At 43.7% G+C, this 15,611-nt stretch overlaps 1 long non-coding RNA gene across 1 annotated transcript; it reads left to right on the top strand.

The window, feature by feature from the left end:
* The first annotated feature begins 846 nt into the window (after positions 1-846).
* Positions 847-13,135, top strand: LOC135330736 (uncharacterized). The gene is made up of 4 exons (XR_010392839.1): positions 847-1,067; positions 6,427-6,691; positions 11,770-11,907; positions 13,064-13,135. It is a non-coding gene; the product is annotated as an uncharacterized LOC135330736 (long non-coding RNA).
* Positions 13,136-15,611: the final 2,476 nt, after the last annotated feature.

The following is a 15,611-nucleotide window of genomic DNA, read 5'->3' as shown; positions in this document are numbered from 1 at the left end:
TGGAACACCTCGTAAAGCTGGGGAGGTAGGAAGCAAGCCGAGCAATGCCAGCCATGGTTTAAAATCACAGGAGGCATACTGTACAGTACATAAAACCTAGGGAATCAGCTCAGGATGCTGGCTAATGAGCTTTTTAATTAGCTGCAATTGCAGGCAAGGTTTAAAACCCAAATAAATAAGTAAATTAAAGATTTAAAAGGCTGAATGCAGTCAATGAGGGGTCAGCACCTAAAATATTAAAATGCCAAGGCAGTTAACTTTACAGTGAGCTTGCAGTGCTGAAGTGGAGCTGCCCCTTTAAGGAGGCAGAAGGCTCTCATTTTTCTGGTCCGAAGCCCTCTGGCTGGAACATGCCATCTGCAAAGATCCATAAATCATCCTGCGCTCAGCAGTCTGGAGTCCAGCAGGGTCTCCGTGTATCCTGGCTCTTAGCTAGAACCTGTAGGGTGTTTTCTGCAAGCAGAGGGTCCTAGCCAGGTGCTCCCCTTGGCCATGGTCCAGATGTTTCTCCCCAGCTAATCCAACTGTATCCTGTGAAGCAACAGGAATCCGGGCCAGGAAACTTGCAGTCAGCTTGGAAGTCTTTGCTCTGCTGCTTTGCAGCCATGAATGGTCTGTGCAGATTGAACCAGGACTCCCTGACTTTGAACCCTCAAGAAAGTCTGCTTGCATTATGGCAAACGGCAGCAGGGTGGGTGGATTGTCCCCCACCTCCCAAGCTGCACTGCTTTGTAGCTCTTTTTTTCCATCTGAGTGCCTGACTCTTTCCAAACCTGCCTTTTCCTGTTTTGTTGTGGGATGCCCTGACACCATTCTGATATGTCAGCCTATTGTTCTGACTTTTCACCTTCACTCAAGGCTGAAGAAAGCCCGGGCCACCAGAGTCCTCCACCCACGTGTCAGCAGTCAGAGCGTGCAGCTGAGACATCTCTTCAGCTTTCCCATGAATCCTCTCCCTCCTGCCTCCTTGGCCAAAATGGAAGTGCAAGGGAAAGGATCTGCAGAGTCAGAACTTGAATCATCTCCATTCATCAAGGACTTAAGTGTTTCCTAACTCTTCTTCACAGGTAGGATCTGACAGTTTGAGACTCCATACTTATTGGCTTCTTATCTTGTGTAACCCTACCCTACAGCTGTGCCTAGGGGTTGGTGTTCAGAGGCCTAGAAAGTCAACTCAGTGCAACTCAACCGCAAATGAAAGAGAGAAGCAGCCATGGAGAGAGTCTGGTCACAAGTGTTGTCTCATGAGAACAAGTTCCTACTTCCTAATTGTACCCAGAGGATGAGATATGGATCAGGCTTGGGGACCATAAGGTATTCAATATCCCTTTGTCTGCCACATCCGAGAGCTGCACTCCTATTCAAACGTAGTGCTCTTTGGGGAATGAGTGCACCTGTCTTATATCCATGCATTATATCCATGCATTAGTTAACGTGCTCTTTATAGCTGTTTTTGTTTTGTCTTAAGAACAGTGGGTGGAGCAGGGCTCATCTGTCCAGAGTGGGGCATCTACCCTGTGCATTGAAGACCTCACTGTAAAGGCCCCAGGTACACTGTGGTAGCTGAAGTGCCCTATTAGACTGAACCAGTATGAGGCTGAGTTACCTGGCATATCCTCTTAATGTTGCTGCTTATGCCATGACCTCTTCTTGGACTTCAGACTTAAGCTGCTCCTTCTGGGATCCCATTTCTGTGTTGGCATGCTGAACCTGAAATTAAGCTTTGCTTCTAGTTTGGAATGGATTCTGCCATGTTTTTCTTGGGATCTTCCTCTTAGACATTTTTATCTTCAGTTGGTGAAGCATCCCTGAGCAACTCATTACAGTCAAGTTGGCTCAAACCAGCTATTTTACACTTTGAGAACTATCAGGCAAACACAGGATATAATGCGGAAGTCTATAGGGAGGGTTTAAGTTTTGGAACAAAGGCTTAGGTTACACTCTTGTTGAATCTTGGACTGGCAGTAGTCTCTATCTGCAGAGACTCATCATGTGGGTCACTGTAAATCTGCAGTGACTCCACTGAGGCCAGAAGTGCTGAGGTAGATCTTCATAAGTGCAAAAGAATCAGTGTGTGGCCCATAATTGGAGGTCACTGAGAAATTAAAAAGGGTATGGCTCATCAGTGGCATTAGGACTGTGCAGTTGCTTTTCTAGCTGTCTCACCATCAGTCATCTGCTGCAGATTTGCAGAACAAATTGTGTTTGTTGTATCTTTAGCAATTCTTATAGCTCATGTCATGGTTCAGAGGGCAGCAAAACTTATTTTAAAGGAAAAAGGGCACTGAGAAATTCAGGCTTATTTTTGGGGCCATTTGCTTTTAAACTTCTGCTGTTGTGCTGAATGCATAATTTAGCTCCTTGGCTCGCAGGCAAAACTGAAAGCCACTTTGGATAGTGTTAGCCTGATGTTTTTGGATGCTGGAGTCTGCATTATCTTACATCATCTGCCTTGGTGTTCGGGGATTTGCCACGAGTGATCTCGGTGTGGCTGTGTGCACCTTGTAGGTAGTTGTGCAACCTGTCTTTGCTGGCACAAATGGATGAAGCCATGCATTGTTGGGAGTGCAGGGGAGAGGGGGGCACTGCTAGTAACAAAGAACCACCTTTTTCACATCCCATGTATAACATTTGTGTCAGAAGCAATCCAGCATCACTGTAATGTCCCCTCGTGCCTTTGCAAGCAGGCAGAGTGGAGTAGAAACTGCTCTTCATTATGCTGATGCCTGTGGCTGCCCTCAGGAATGGAGAATGCTAAACCACCTTAGACCCCCAGGTATGAGGTGTTTTGGATAGCCAGGCAAGCCCCTGAAGGCAAGGACTGCCTCTGACTCCCTCTCTAAGTAGCACTGTCACACTGGCAATAATCCTGTCTTACAGTGTTTGGAACAGAAGGAAATGCATTTGTCTGTAATCATGATGCTTTGGTAGGGCCCTTTGTTCTGAGGTTCTCAAACAGCTTTGTGCATATCAATTGATTAAGCCTTGGTCTGCGCTTCCAGAGAGATAAATATTATTGTCCTAGAGGGAGCCTGAGGCACAAAGAAGTGAAGTGACTAGCCCAGCAGAGAGGAAGGGGTTGGCAGAGCAGGGGCTACAGTCTAGGATTTCTAGCACCCTCTGCACAGACACCAGCTAGCAGAGGATGCTATTTCTCACCCAGGAGAGGTCTAACACGTCAGAGGGCGGAGCAAGACTGTTACCGTGTAATGAGTATGGAATGGAGCAATATTTTGCCCTGTTTTATCTGTCTTAGGTTGTAGTTTGATTTTCCATTGTCCTGCCTTAATGTGTTCTCTGCAGTTCCATTCCTGAGACTGTCCTGATTAGATGTTGTTTGGACCAGTGTATTCCTCCCTAGGTCAAGCAGTCCCTTTGTAGTTGTTAAACACATGGGGACACAAGTAGAATTTGAATCCAGGATTTGCAAGTTACAAAATGGCCATGTACAAACCTCTAATAATGAGCTACTCTCGTGGAAAAATTCATTTTTTGTGAAAGCAAGACAGTAACATACAAATTCCAAACTGTTAGAATTTGGATATAGAGTAGGGGCCAAATGGGTTTGTTCAACTGAGTGTTTACTGAGACTTGCGTAAAAGCAGGGGAAGAGAGACCAGAGAGGGGAGAGGCAAAGAAGGCGGCAACCCCCAGTGGCCTTGAAAGCAAACCACAAGCGACTGCTGTCTCTGTGCTGATGGATTTGCTGTCACCTCTCCCTGGCATGAGGTGACAGATTTCTCTGTCGGATGAAGCCAGAACCAATAGCCATCCATCACTGTGAGGACAGACAGGAGTAGGAGGGAGGCATGGGGGGGGCGGAAAGCCCTGGCAAAATGTTTCCCCACCATCCTTCCTTGTCAGTGCTGGGTCATGGGGAAGTAGGTCTTGCACGTACTGAGGATGGGAACACTAGTGCTCGTCACTGAAAGGATGGAGAGGTCTGAGTCCGGGGACAGGAGCAGAGTGGTGTGCAGTTGTAGGGAAAGCTGTCTTCTGTAGGGAGGAACATCTACTTGGGATACTTGTTCTTGGCATTTTTATTACCATATTATATCATATTGCATTGTATTATCTAGTCATGGGGGAAGGGCTCCTGGAGCTGCTAGCATTTCTGGCCTGTCCTTTGCAAGTGATAGTTCATAGCAGATAGAAGGGCAGGTCACTGCTGGCTTGCACCTGGGCCAAATTCTGCCAAAAGGCTCGCCGGCTCTGCTTCTCCTTATGCACCAGTAGCAGAGCCAGAGCCCAGGAACTCTCTGGGGCATCCTGTGTGCAAAAGGCTTATGTTCTCTCTGTCTCTTGGTGAATTGCAGAGATACAGTTCTGTAGTTAAAGCTCCCTGTCTTGTCTTTTCATTCCTTCAATGCAGTTTCAGAGCTGAAAACAAGCTTAAGACAAACTTCTGCCCTCTTGGAGCTATGTTGTTAGGCAGAAGAAAATGTTTCTCCATTACTGTGCACTGTTCCCATTGGTAGGCTAAGTTGCTTTTATTTATTCCAGCGTAGATAACAGGAGAGGGAACGAGGAGGAGAAAGAAGTGATTCTTTTAGTGGGAGTGCCTGAGACCCTCAAAAACTACAAAAAGTATATGATATTAACAGTGCAGAACTTTTTTGTCCTCTAAATGCACCTGACTTGCAAAAAAAAATTGTAAGATCTCAGTTAGCGAGGTAAGATGACACAGAAAAGCTGCGCCCAGGCTCTAGGCTTGACCGCAGCAAAGGAATTTTTTCCTGCCTCTTGCTGCTTCTGGATATGTCCTGTTGCACATACTTGCAAGATTGTCAAGCCATGCCCCATCTTTAATGCCTAATACTGTTCCTTCAGTCAGGTCATTCTGAGCTTCGTCCCATGAAGGGAACAATTCCCTTATCTCTGAGGCTCTGCTAAGGGTTGAGAGGTGGGGTGGCAGGTCAGGCTTTTTGGGTTTTTTGTTTTGTTTTTTCCTTCTCCATAGACCTCTCTGATGCTGCGAATTTCCTCCTCTTCCCAGTGCATGATGCGTGTCATGTCTGAACTGTGGTGGGCTATCCTGTGTGGTGGAGTGCTAGGCAGCGTCTTGTACTTTGTGTTTTGATCCCCAGCTGTGTCCAGTGCCTTCAAAGTGGCTCCTCAGACTCTCTGTATTGTTCCCAGCTTTGGGTTGTGACAGCACCTGCTGCCCGTCTTTGTCTTTTGGTGTGTTGGTACCTTTGCAACATTATTCTGCTTTGCATTTAAATCTTGTTGCCTTGCACCTGTTAGCTTTTGAGTGTCCTGACAGATGGTTCTTATCTAAAGCACTCAGGCAACTGTCCCTCCACGTGGCCCTTGGGCCCCTGGGAGAGTTTGGAGCCTCAGCCTCTGTGATGATTTCTGTCAGTAAGGGAAATGGCTATGAGAGATCTGTGATTTCATAGAAAGAACTTAAATATTGACAGAGAGACTGTCTTCTTGCCTGGAAGACAGAACCTGAAAGCTGGTGAGCCCTCTGTGTTGGGCAGGCCAATTCCCAGGAATAGGGTGGTTGACACCTTCTGTGACTTTATTGGGAACATCGGTGACTTAGACTTTTAATTCACTCAGGCTTCTTTGGGGTAGCAGGAGGATGGGGGCAAGGAGGGGCTGGAAAACTACTTTTTCTCAGATTCACAACACAGGAATACTTTTGCTGTCCAGTGGGACAGAGAGTCTGTCACCAGAGAGAGACTGGAAAAACTTGGTTTGTTTAGTCAGCAAAGGCTGAGAGGGAGAATGATCCATCTCTTTAAGTATCTTAGCTGGATTAAACACCAGCAAAGGACCAGAATTATGGTACAAACTGGACACGAGCATTTTAGCTGGAAATCAAGAGGCTGATAATATTTAGGGCCACGAAATTCTAGGGGGATCTCCAAGTGATAGTGCAGTGTAGGAAATCCAGCTTGTTTTTAAAAAGAGGCTTGGTCAGTTTTTGAAAGATAGGTATGCAGCATGTATCTGTGATGGGACAGGCTGGAATCACAAACATTGGAGGTCCTTTCTGTCTTGTATGACTGTTCTTCCTGATGAAATAACTGTAACTTCCAGGTTTTGACAGACCAGGTGTGTTATTACTACTCCTTTGTCAAGAGCAGGTTAACATCAAGCAGGCTTAGAGTGTCTTTTGCATCTGGACAAAATCTAGATATGTACTTCTCTATATAGTTGAAAAAAGAGAGGAATGCTTCTCTTTCTTTTATTGCCAGTTTCTTGAAACATTAAAAAAAAATTCTCTTTAATGAATTCAAGTAAAATCTGTTCCTATTTTTTACTCACTTCTAAGATGAGATGTCAGTGAATGAGACCATGTTTCAGCCTGTAGTTTAAGATGACTGTGAACTTATTTTGTTTTCTAACATGTTAAATTCCTCTTAAATCTGTTAGTTTTCACTCAGAAATTAAATTCTATTCTCCTTCTTGTAGGACCTACAAAAGATGACTGTTCTATCAGTCGTCAGTGCCCTCTGATGGCTGCCCTGCAATGAAATGCAATGACTTAGTTCTTGGAGCTGGAGTGGAAGAGAAATGACCCGCAGAAGCTGTATTCATTTAATGCATCTTTAAAAAAAAAAAAAAAAAAAAAAAAAAAAGGAAAAAAAAAAAAGAAAGAAAGAAAAAAAGAAAAAACCCAACAACACATGGTTCTGGCACTGAGAGAAAGGATGGCTAGCAAATACAGACAAGCCAGGTATGTGGAAATATTTATATGTGCCTAGCCATCCCGTAAAGGGACAAACGGGGGTTATTAAGCAGGTTAGGCATCTAATTCCTATCTAAAGCTGAAAGGAGTTAGGCACTTCATTCATTTAGATGTTTGGCTAAATCCTGTGAAGCCTTTGGCATCTAAATACCTTTGTAAATCTGGTGCAAAAATCTATATAGGGGATGTTTATTTCTAAGTTGCTCCTACAAAGAGCAAAGAGGGAAAAAAACCTTAGCGTTTTGTTGAAAAGTAAAGGAACATAAGAGCGTTCCTTTAAGCTAAATTAGCATGCATAAAGCTTCGGCTGCTGCTGAAGCTTTGCCTGCTCCCAGGCCTCAGACTTTGCATCTGTTTTTTCATTTGTGATAGGCTAATGTGCTTTGACACTGCACCCCTCTGGGAAGCTGCCAAGAGGCAGTGTCAATATTTCCTTCTAAAAAAAAATAAATAAATAAACCCCACTATCTAAAAAGTTGTTTTATAATACACTTTTCAGAATTAAATTACTGAGCATGCAGGCTGGAAGCCTCCACCTGGAGAAAATGTTGTTCTAAATTCAACTTATGTATTCCCTGCATCACTATAGTCCTTTTTTTGTTATCCTTCCTTTTTTCTCCTCCTCTTCAGAAAGGAAAGAGAATATGAATTTTCACTGTCGTTCATGGCAGTGGCTGGACTAGGTTAGATCAGTGTCTAAGCCAGGCTGTTGTGTCATCAACTGGAAGTATTCCAAATTTCAGGAGTCAGACACCCAAAACCTTGAGACTGGCATGAAAGTCAGGAAAACTAAATGCAGATGTTTGAGGGACTGTTTCTTTTATTGTCTGCTTATTTTGTTTTCTTGTTTTACTTCTCAGCTTTGACATGCTAACAGTTACCCTTTCAAAATTTTCTAGAAACTCACGAGGGCTAGGAATTCTCCTTTAAAGTGAGAAAGACATGGGTCTCAGACATAAGCGCTTGACTCCAGGAGTGAAGACTTTGTGAAAACAACTAAATATCAGAAGACTTTTGTGATTAAATCACAAGTGTTGACAGCAGCTGAGGTGTATTTTCCCTGGGGCTCTGGCAGTGCTATTGAGGAAGGTGAAATACACACCACTGTGTTCCTTTCCAGCTGGACAATTCTGTCCACTGAAAGAAAATGAGAAAGGAGACAAATCCATCCTGACTCCCACCAGTAATTGGCACACACTATTAACATCATCTGTGGGATTGCTCATTGCCAGCCCTGGTTGAATACCTGTTCGATTGCTTGGGAGTCCTTTTCACTGAACTCCTATATTCCCCTTGATAGTAAGTTAACTGAAAAGACAACTCTTATTATCCTTGCTTTTATTTCAGTTATGTGTGCAAGAGTTGAATTCACCCTTTTGCAAAGGGCCAAGGTGAAGGTCTTGAGCTGGGTTTATATGGACCTTTAAATAGTGCATTGTTTAGCAGTGCAGTTTGCCCTTAAAGAAGTCTTGCTGAATTAGCAGCATTGGATTATCCAAGCATTGTGCTATTTTACCCTTAAACAGACTTTCAATGAGCTGACCAAAGTCAACTTTGTGAGTCTTTAATGGCTGGGATTTGGAGACTAAGCAGGGAGATTGTAAAGACCAGCATCATGTTAGTGACTTTATAGTCTTCAGCAGCAATTACTGGGAAGCTGTGTCGGCTAGTCCATCACTGGAGACTTTTTTCCCTCCTGAACTTGCAGCTGAATACCATCTGACCCAAGTGATTTACTATCCATAAGTTTCTCTGTTTGGTCCATTTTGGTGTCTGCTAAGGCTGCGTTCTGATTTCCTGTGAAGAGGGCTTTCAGAATAGGAATCTCTCCATTGTCCTCTGCAGCAAAGGAAGAGGCAAAAAATACAGTTAACTTCCCCGTGACTTTCTTTTAAGGGGACTAAGTACTTATAATCATGCATACCTCCTTCTTGCTTCTTATTTATGTATTCTTCTGGCTTAAGAGAGTCTTCATTGTTAGGTGTATTTCTTTTTGTGTTTTCTTATTATCTACTTTAATTTCCTATTTGAACCTCTTATGACATAGATTATATTCTAAGTGGCCCACATTATAAGGAGACAATTGTCTTTCTCAAGGATGCTGAGGAAATTCTGTAGTTGCTCTCTGAACTGTCCTGATTTTACTCTACTTACCTTGAATCCCATATACCCAAGCTTCTGTTACAGTGTCCTAAGTGGCATGCCAATCAATGTGATGGTTGTTGATTTTTCCCCCTTCCTTCTATCCTTCTGTCTTTCCGTTTTCTTTTAAGCAGTTGACTAAGGCAGAAGGGCCTAAAAAAAAATCTAGCCATTACTGCATCTGTAACTTGTTTCATTTTAAACAATCCTGCAGTACAATCCCAGTATTTTTTCTCCTAGAATTTTTATTTATGTTGACTGGAATAAGTGAATCCCCAGTACCCACACCAAACCAAGTAATAACAACTAGAAACCACCCCCCCCCCCCCCCCACACACACACACACACACACCCCTACACAGAGCACCCAGGTTTCTCACTGTGAAGAAGAACCAAGAACATTTTTGGTTGTGTGGGTAAGCACTTCCATGCCAGCTCCTGCACAAATACCTAAAAGGGCAAGGCCTGGATGTGCCTCATGATGGCTCTGGATACATCTATTCCATGCTGTGCTGTGCAGTGCCAGGCAGAAATCTTCCTACCTCTGAATGAGCTAATCTTTACTTGGAAAAGAGAGACAGAGAGAGTGCCTGTCAGAGAGATACTCCGCCCCAGATAATTACCTAATTACCTGAGAAGTAAGGTTAATTAACCTGGGTGGGTGGCCATACTCATGACTGTGCTGCTTCTGGGAACTGAGCTGGTCTCTTTGTCTGCTTTGTGCTGTATGGATGACCCGCTCATGTGGGACTAGCTGTGGTATTTCTATTCAAATGTGCTCTGCAATCCCCGTAATGTATCAGGACCTCATGAAGGCTGAATTAATTAACTTTCACTATGATTTCATGGTGACTTAATGATCTTTTTTACAAGTGGAGAACTGAGGCACAGGGCAATTAGGGACTCTCTCAAGGTCACCCAGGAATTCTCTGGGAGAGCTGGGAATTGAAGCCAGCATTTCCTATCTGTGATCTAACCACAAAACTTCCTTTCTTCTGTTTTGAAGTATTGTGGACAGGTGCATTGGCTCCGAAGCTGCACCCCAAGGATGGCTGGCTGCAAGTCATTGTGTGGGGGGTGCCAGGTGATTAATGCTTGCGAACTGTGGGTTCATTCAAAGTTTTTTAGACAAACCCTCACTGTGGCATCTCAGCTCTGTTCAAATGCAGGAATGAGATTAAAGGTGAAGTTTCAGCCCTGAGCTCATCCTCAGGCAGGACAGAAAATAGAACCAAGTGAGTTCTCTGGGTTTTTCCCCACCCTGGAGATGCTCTGTTGGCCTGAATGTCACTTCTGATTTTATTTGTGCTGCGCTCTCATCCTTTCTCATTAACCCCTTCCCCTGTGTGCACCCTGCAGACTGCACAGCTCTCTGCCCTGCAGCCAATGTGGCTGCTAAGAGAATCTTTCTTTGTGCTACTCTGAATAGGAATCCCCAATTTTTTTGGATTCCCTGCTCTTCTCTCACAGCCTTCCTCTAGTCTGCCCTGCTTTATATTATTTCCATTTTAACTGTTTTGTGACTCTCCTTTCTCCTTTGTCCAAGTCAGTGCCAGCTCCTATGTAACCTCCTCCCTTGCTAACATAAAATATTTTTCTTTTTCAATATACCCTTAAAGCCCAGCTTTAGGGATGGTAGTAGGAATGGGGCTGGGAACTGGCAGACCTGTGTGCTAGCCCAATGGATCTTGCTGTGTGTTTTAACAAATTGAGTTTTATCTTCCTTTCTGCCTCTTGCAAAGTGTGCCAAGACAAAAGTTTGGAAGTTGCTTATTGACATTCCAAGATTTAGTGTCACAAACTCCCCTTTCCAATGGCTATTCCACAGGAGCAGCTGTATGCCATGCTATGGGGTCCTGTCAGATTTTTGGTAATGTTTCTTCTGCCTCTGAGTAGGTTTTGGGTAAATCTCTCATTTTATCTTCAAAGCCCTTTGCAAATGCTAACTCGTTTGCATTCCGTCCCTCCAAGGCACATGGTGATGTAGTTACTTAACAGAAAAGGAGAGCAAGTCGTAGAGTAACCTCAGTTAATTTACTCCTAGTATTAAACCCTAACAACAGTTCTAAGGAAGTTACAAAGTGGGCATGAGTTTGCCCAGAATGCCTACATCTCTGTCTACCATTTAATCAAGTAGCCATTTATTTAGAATAAAGTTTCTGTTTAGATCTGGACTATATAAATGACACATCTCATTTTTCTACACATTATAAAATCAGTTTTTGACAATATAAAGTTCCTTCCTTCCCCTCCCCACTCCCTGCCAGGAAAATGCTCACTTAGATCCAGATCCACAGGATTTTCAAGGTGCTCAAATCTCCAGATACCTTTCAGGAAACATTCCTAATCCTCTCTGCATCTTGATCCCTCATACGTGCAACCTCTAATCTGTGTCTTTTAACTCAGAAGGGTCTCACATAGACAAATCATTAAAGAATTTAAGAGGCTCCAATATTGTTCTAGTGGAGATTATGCAAGTATTTCGTTCTGGCTTTGGGAAACCAAGAATGGCACATCACCATTGTGTATTGGGGTACACTATGCTCATGTAGCTTATCAGCCTGTTTCCTTTTTATGAAATCTAAGGCTTTTGAAGAACTAGTGTTGTGTCATTCAATTGAAGTGTCCTAGGAATTCAGAGCTTGCCCTTCCCTGTGGCTTTCATTGCAAGAGAGCTAATGTGGGATGAACGTAGGTACTGATGGTTCTGCTGCTAGGCATCACCCAAGGCTGACTGCAAAAAGTGTAAAATACAAAGAATTAAGGTAGGTGTTAGTAAAGGATAGTACGTGATTCAGCAGAAGAAATGGAAAGGGGAAAGCAAGCAGAAACATATGCATTAAAAGGGTATCACTCCCTGTGCTTATTATTAATAGTATGGGTCAGCTCCTGAAGGCTATATGCTTTCTTACCTCTCTTTTCAGATCTGTGTGGGTGAATCAGAGGCCTTCTCTGTGTGAACATGTCACATGAAAAACATAAGGAAGACTCCCTTTCTGTGAAAACTGGGGTTTGAGAGTGGCAGAAGCATTCCTGTTTCCCCTGCCTCTCATATAAAGCAGGTATAGTAGAAAAGGGATGTTGAGAGCTTTGTTGCTATGGCCTGGATGGGCAAGGGGTGCAATTTCTTGCTGTCCAAACAGGAATTCCCAGGTACAGACTTAAGTAAATTATTAGTAAGCAAGCACTGGAATATTCCAAGTATTGATGGTAGTCCAGTCCTACGTTAGCTGAAGATGAAAGAATCGCACCACCTGGGAGAAGGGGAGACAGGAAACAGTGAGGTATAGGGTTTTTGGTTTAAATGCAAAGGGAAGGAGATTCTTCTCTGTCAAATGGATCTTGTAGTTTTTGTTTGTGGTTAAAGGAATGACATTTTGGAAGGTGTTTCAACCAAATAAGCAAGGCCAGAGTTGCTTGTGCAGCTGTGACTTGTGACTATTCTTTCCTGAGGTGGCCATGAGGGGCACTGCAGGGTAAGGAATGGGGACAAGTAGGCTGGTCCCAAAGTAAGAGTTTGGTTTCAGAGGACACTATAGAGCATAAACAGTTATCCCCAACAGCACTGCAAGGGCTGACTGCATTCGTAGTTTACAGAGTGCTTTAGGAACAAGGATGGTATTGTTAATTATGAATGTAAAGCCTTAAAGATTGAATGCTAATGGAGATTGTTGTTTGATGCTGAAACATCTACATACAGGTACAAAAGCTTCTAATTGAGGAGGCCTAGCCAATGAAACAATCCAGTGGGGAAAAAAAAGTTACATGGGTGCATGTATTTTTGTGAGTGAAAGTGCAAGGATCTGACAACTTCTGAGGGGTGTATTTATGTGTGCATGGCCAGTCATGAACATATGACACTGCAGATAGAAGAAGTGACACTACTGAGGGGTCAGAGGAGGGGAGTTTGAAACTTCGGACTGTGGGTAACACTGTTGTCTCTACTACCAAATCATTATTTGAATTACCTTCGACAAGACCTTTAGGCATTCTTTGCGCAGTTTCCTCACCTGTAAATGGGGAAACACTCATCTGCCTGGGGGTGAATTAGGTAAGTGTTTGTCACATGCCTTGCTGATGTGAGGAATGATGTGAGCTGGATTACTGAGACAAGTTTGTATTCTTCTTCAGCTGCAGAAGGCATCTGAGAAGAGCTTCACAACTGCTTAGTGTCTCTTCGCCATTTGTTCCTTGTCATCATTCTTGTTTCCATAACAGACTTTCGTGAGGCAAATTACTGTAGGATGGTAATGTTCCAATAACTCTGTGACATAAAATCTGAGAAGCACAAAGCAGGTGAAAGGATGTGCATGTCTATAATGAATGAGAATGTGTGTCTCAGTGTGGTGTGTGCTTGTGCATGTGCATATTTTACACATATATATCTGTATTACTTTACCTTCGCATCTGGTGTAATTGTGTATGAGTGCATGTACTCAGCCCTACATGTATGAGTGGGTACCTACCTACACACAGAAGTGCTTCTGAATGTATTTAAAAATCTGTATTTGCATTCTGTTCATTCTGACACAGATATGCGCGTGTGTGCAGTTAAACACAACCTTGTAAGTGCATGGTGGAATGAGAACCTACTTTGGAAATCATGACTGAAATGCATGGTACAAGGCATGTCGTAAAAGAATTTAAGAGAGTGGAAACACTGATTGCATCATTATCGGTATTTTGGTTCCAGAAAACCTAGGGTATCACTGCAGAGGCAATGTTTTCTCCTTGGAAAATCATGCGGGTTAAAGGGGGCAGTCAGGCTGGCTAATCTGGGTTTGAGCGAGTACTCTCTGGAGACCTGTATTGTCTCACCTGCATGGTATAGCAGAGGGAGTGACTCTTTGAGATAACATACAAAGCAAGTATAGGATAGGAACATGAATTCCTGGCTGGCCCCATAGCACAGAATGTGCAGTCCTGGACTCATTCTTTATCATCTTGCAGCGTTAAGTAGTAGCTCATGTCCCGTGCTTATATGGGCAGGTGGTAATATTCAGAAAACATTTACCTATGGTATGTGTTCCTTAAGGAGTACATTGACACAGTTATTGTGTAGCAGTATATCATTGCTCTAAAAACCATCATGGCTAAAGGCCCCTTTTTAAACTTCTCCAGTTCCATCTGATCCTAACAGTAGGTTTGTTGCCTGTAAGAAACATTTGTCTGGATGTAAAGAAAACAGTTCTTAAGGGTTATGAAGATCTCCGAATTTGCTTTGCCATCTGTAGCATTGCTTCTACTCCAACTGCAGTGTGATGGTCTCAACATGTTGCATGTCAGGCCATGGCCCATGTGACGGCGTTTTTCTCCATCAGCTTACAGAGGCAAGCACACACCCCTAATGGGCTCTTAGGACACCTGCCTGCCATTGCTGCTCTTTCTTCTGCAGTGAATCTTCCACCTATATCCAAAGTCATAGGATGACACACAGACTTTCTGGCTGCAGCCTTGCTCTTCTTTGCTTTGGTTTTTCTCCCCTGTGCCTGTTTATCCTTCAAGGGCCCCACTAGTTTTTATCTTCTGGGAGTTCTAGCTTGCATTCAGAGGCATCCAGCATCCTCCGTGGGCCGATGGTGTGGAGAGCCAATGCCAGAAAGTCATACAAGGCATTGGTTTCTCTCTTTCTTCTGTGCTCTGCCAGATCCAGGATTACTTTCAAGTTTAGTAACAATTTACACATTGTTTCATTTAACAAGTGGGGCTCTGAGTTTCCATCCAGAAGTTGTGCTGGCATTTGAATGTGTATGTGTGTGTCAGTTTTTAATTTGTGGGTGGGAATGGAGGGGCACCCACAGTTATTTTGCAGCTGCGATTTGCAGCAACAACAACTTCACTCCCTGGGGGTCAGGCACTGTGGCGTGTTCTGGGGATGGTGAAGGTGTGGGTCTCTAGCAGCCCTACATGTTCTTTGGGTGCAAAACCAAAACCACCCTGGGCAACCGGAAAAAAAAAAGGAAAGCTATGTTCGCGTGATCCGTGTCAGTTCACCACTGCTTTTCTTCCATCCCTTTTATTGCAGGCTTAGGAACAAAGAGCTAAATTGGAACCTTTTTAAATGTTCTCTTTTCTCTGTACTTTGCCAAGCTGGAAGCCACAGGTCACACTTTTTCCTCCAGTTTTCCATCTCCATGGCATTCAGTCAGTGCCCACTATTGGTAGGTTGGTGGGAACAGCATACATTCAAATGTTGGGCTGAGGAGCATGAGAAGGGAGTGTTGCATTGCTAAGAAACCCACCTAGGCAGCCAGGAGGCCCAAACTCCTTTCAAACTCCACTCTGCTACTGCATCCCAGCACAGTTGCTAGTAAGTTACTTTTCTTCTGTGTGCCCTCTACGTTCCCCCAGTGTAAAATCTTCACTGGTCTGGAGTGAGGCTATACTGATCGTTGTTAGTGAAGGAGTGTTATATCATTTGATGGATGGCACCTATATGTCATTGCCAAATACTATCAAATGCTTCCATCACAATCTGTCTTCTTGACCTTTGGATGCAGCATGTCACCTTAGAAGGAGCAAGGTTAAAAAATTTTTCAGTGACAAGAGAACAACTGATGGAAAGCAAAGAAAGCAACCCAAACTCACCTGATCCTGGCTGCACCCCACCCAAGTGGCACTCTGTGATTAGATATTAATGGGTTAGGATCTCGTGTAGTTTAAGAATAATGCCTAGTGCTGAAAGGGGTGAAGAGGGCTTCCTTCCTGTGCCAGATGCCTTTGAGTAGGCAGTGCCTGTGCCCACTCTAGTTTCACATTGACTTCT

The sequence above is a fragment of the Dromaius novaehollandiae genome, chromosome 24 (genome assembly GCF_036370855.1).
Source record: "Dromaius novaehollandiae isolate bDroNov1 chromosome 24, bDroNov1.hap1, whole genome shotgun sequence".
In the NCBI taxonomy this organism is placed as follows: domain Eukaryota; kingdom Metazoa; phylum Chordata; class Aves; order Casuariiformes; family Dromaiidae; genus Dromaius; species Dromaius novaehollandiae.
Note: the sequence above shows the minus strand (reverse complement) of the source record. Positions and strands in the feature narration are given on the sequence as shown.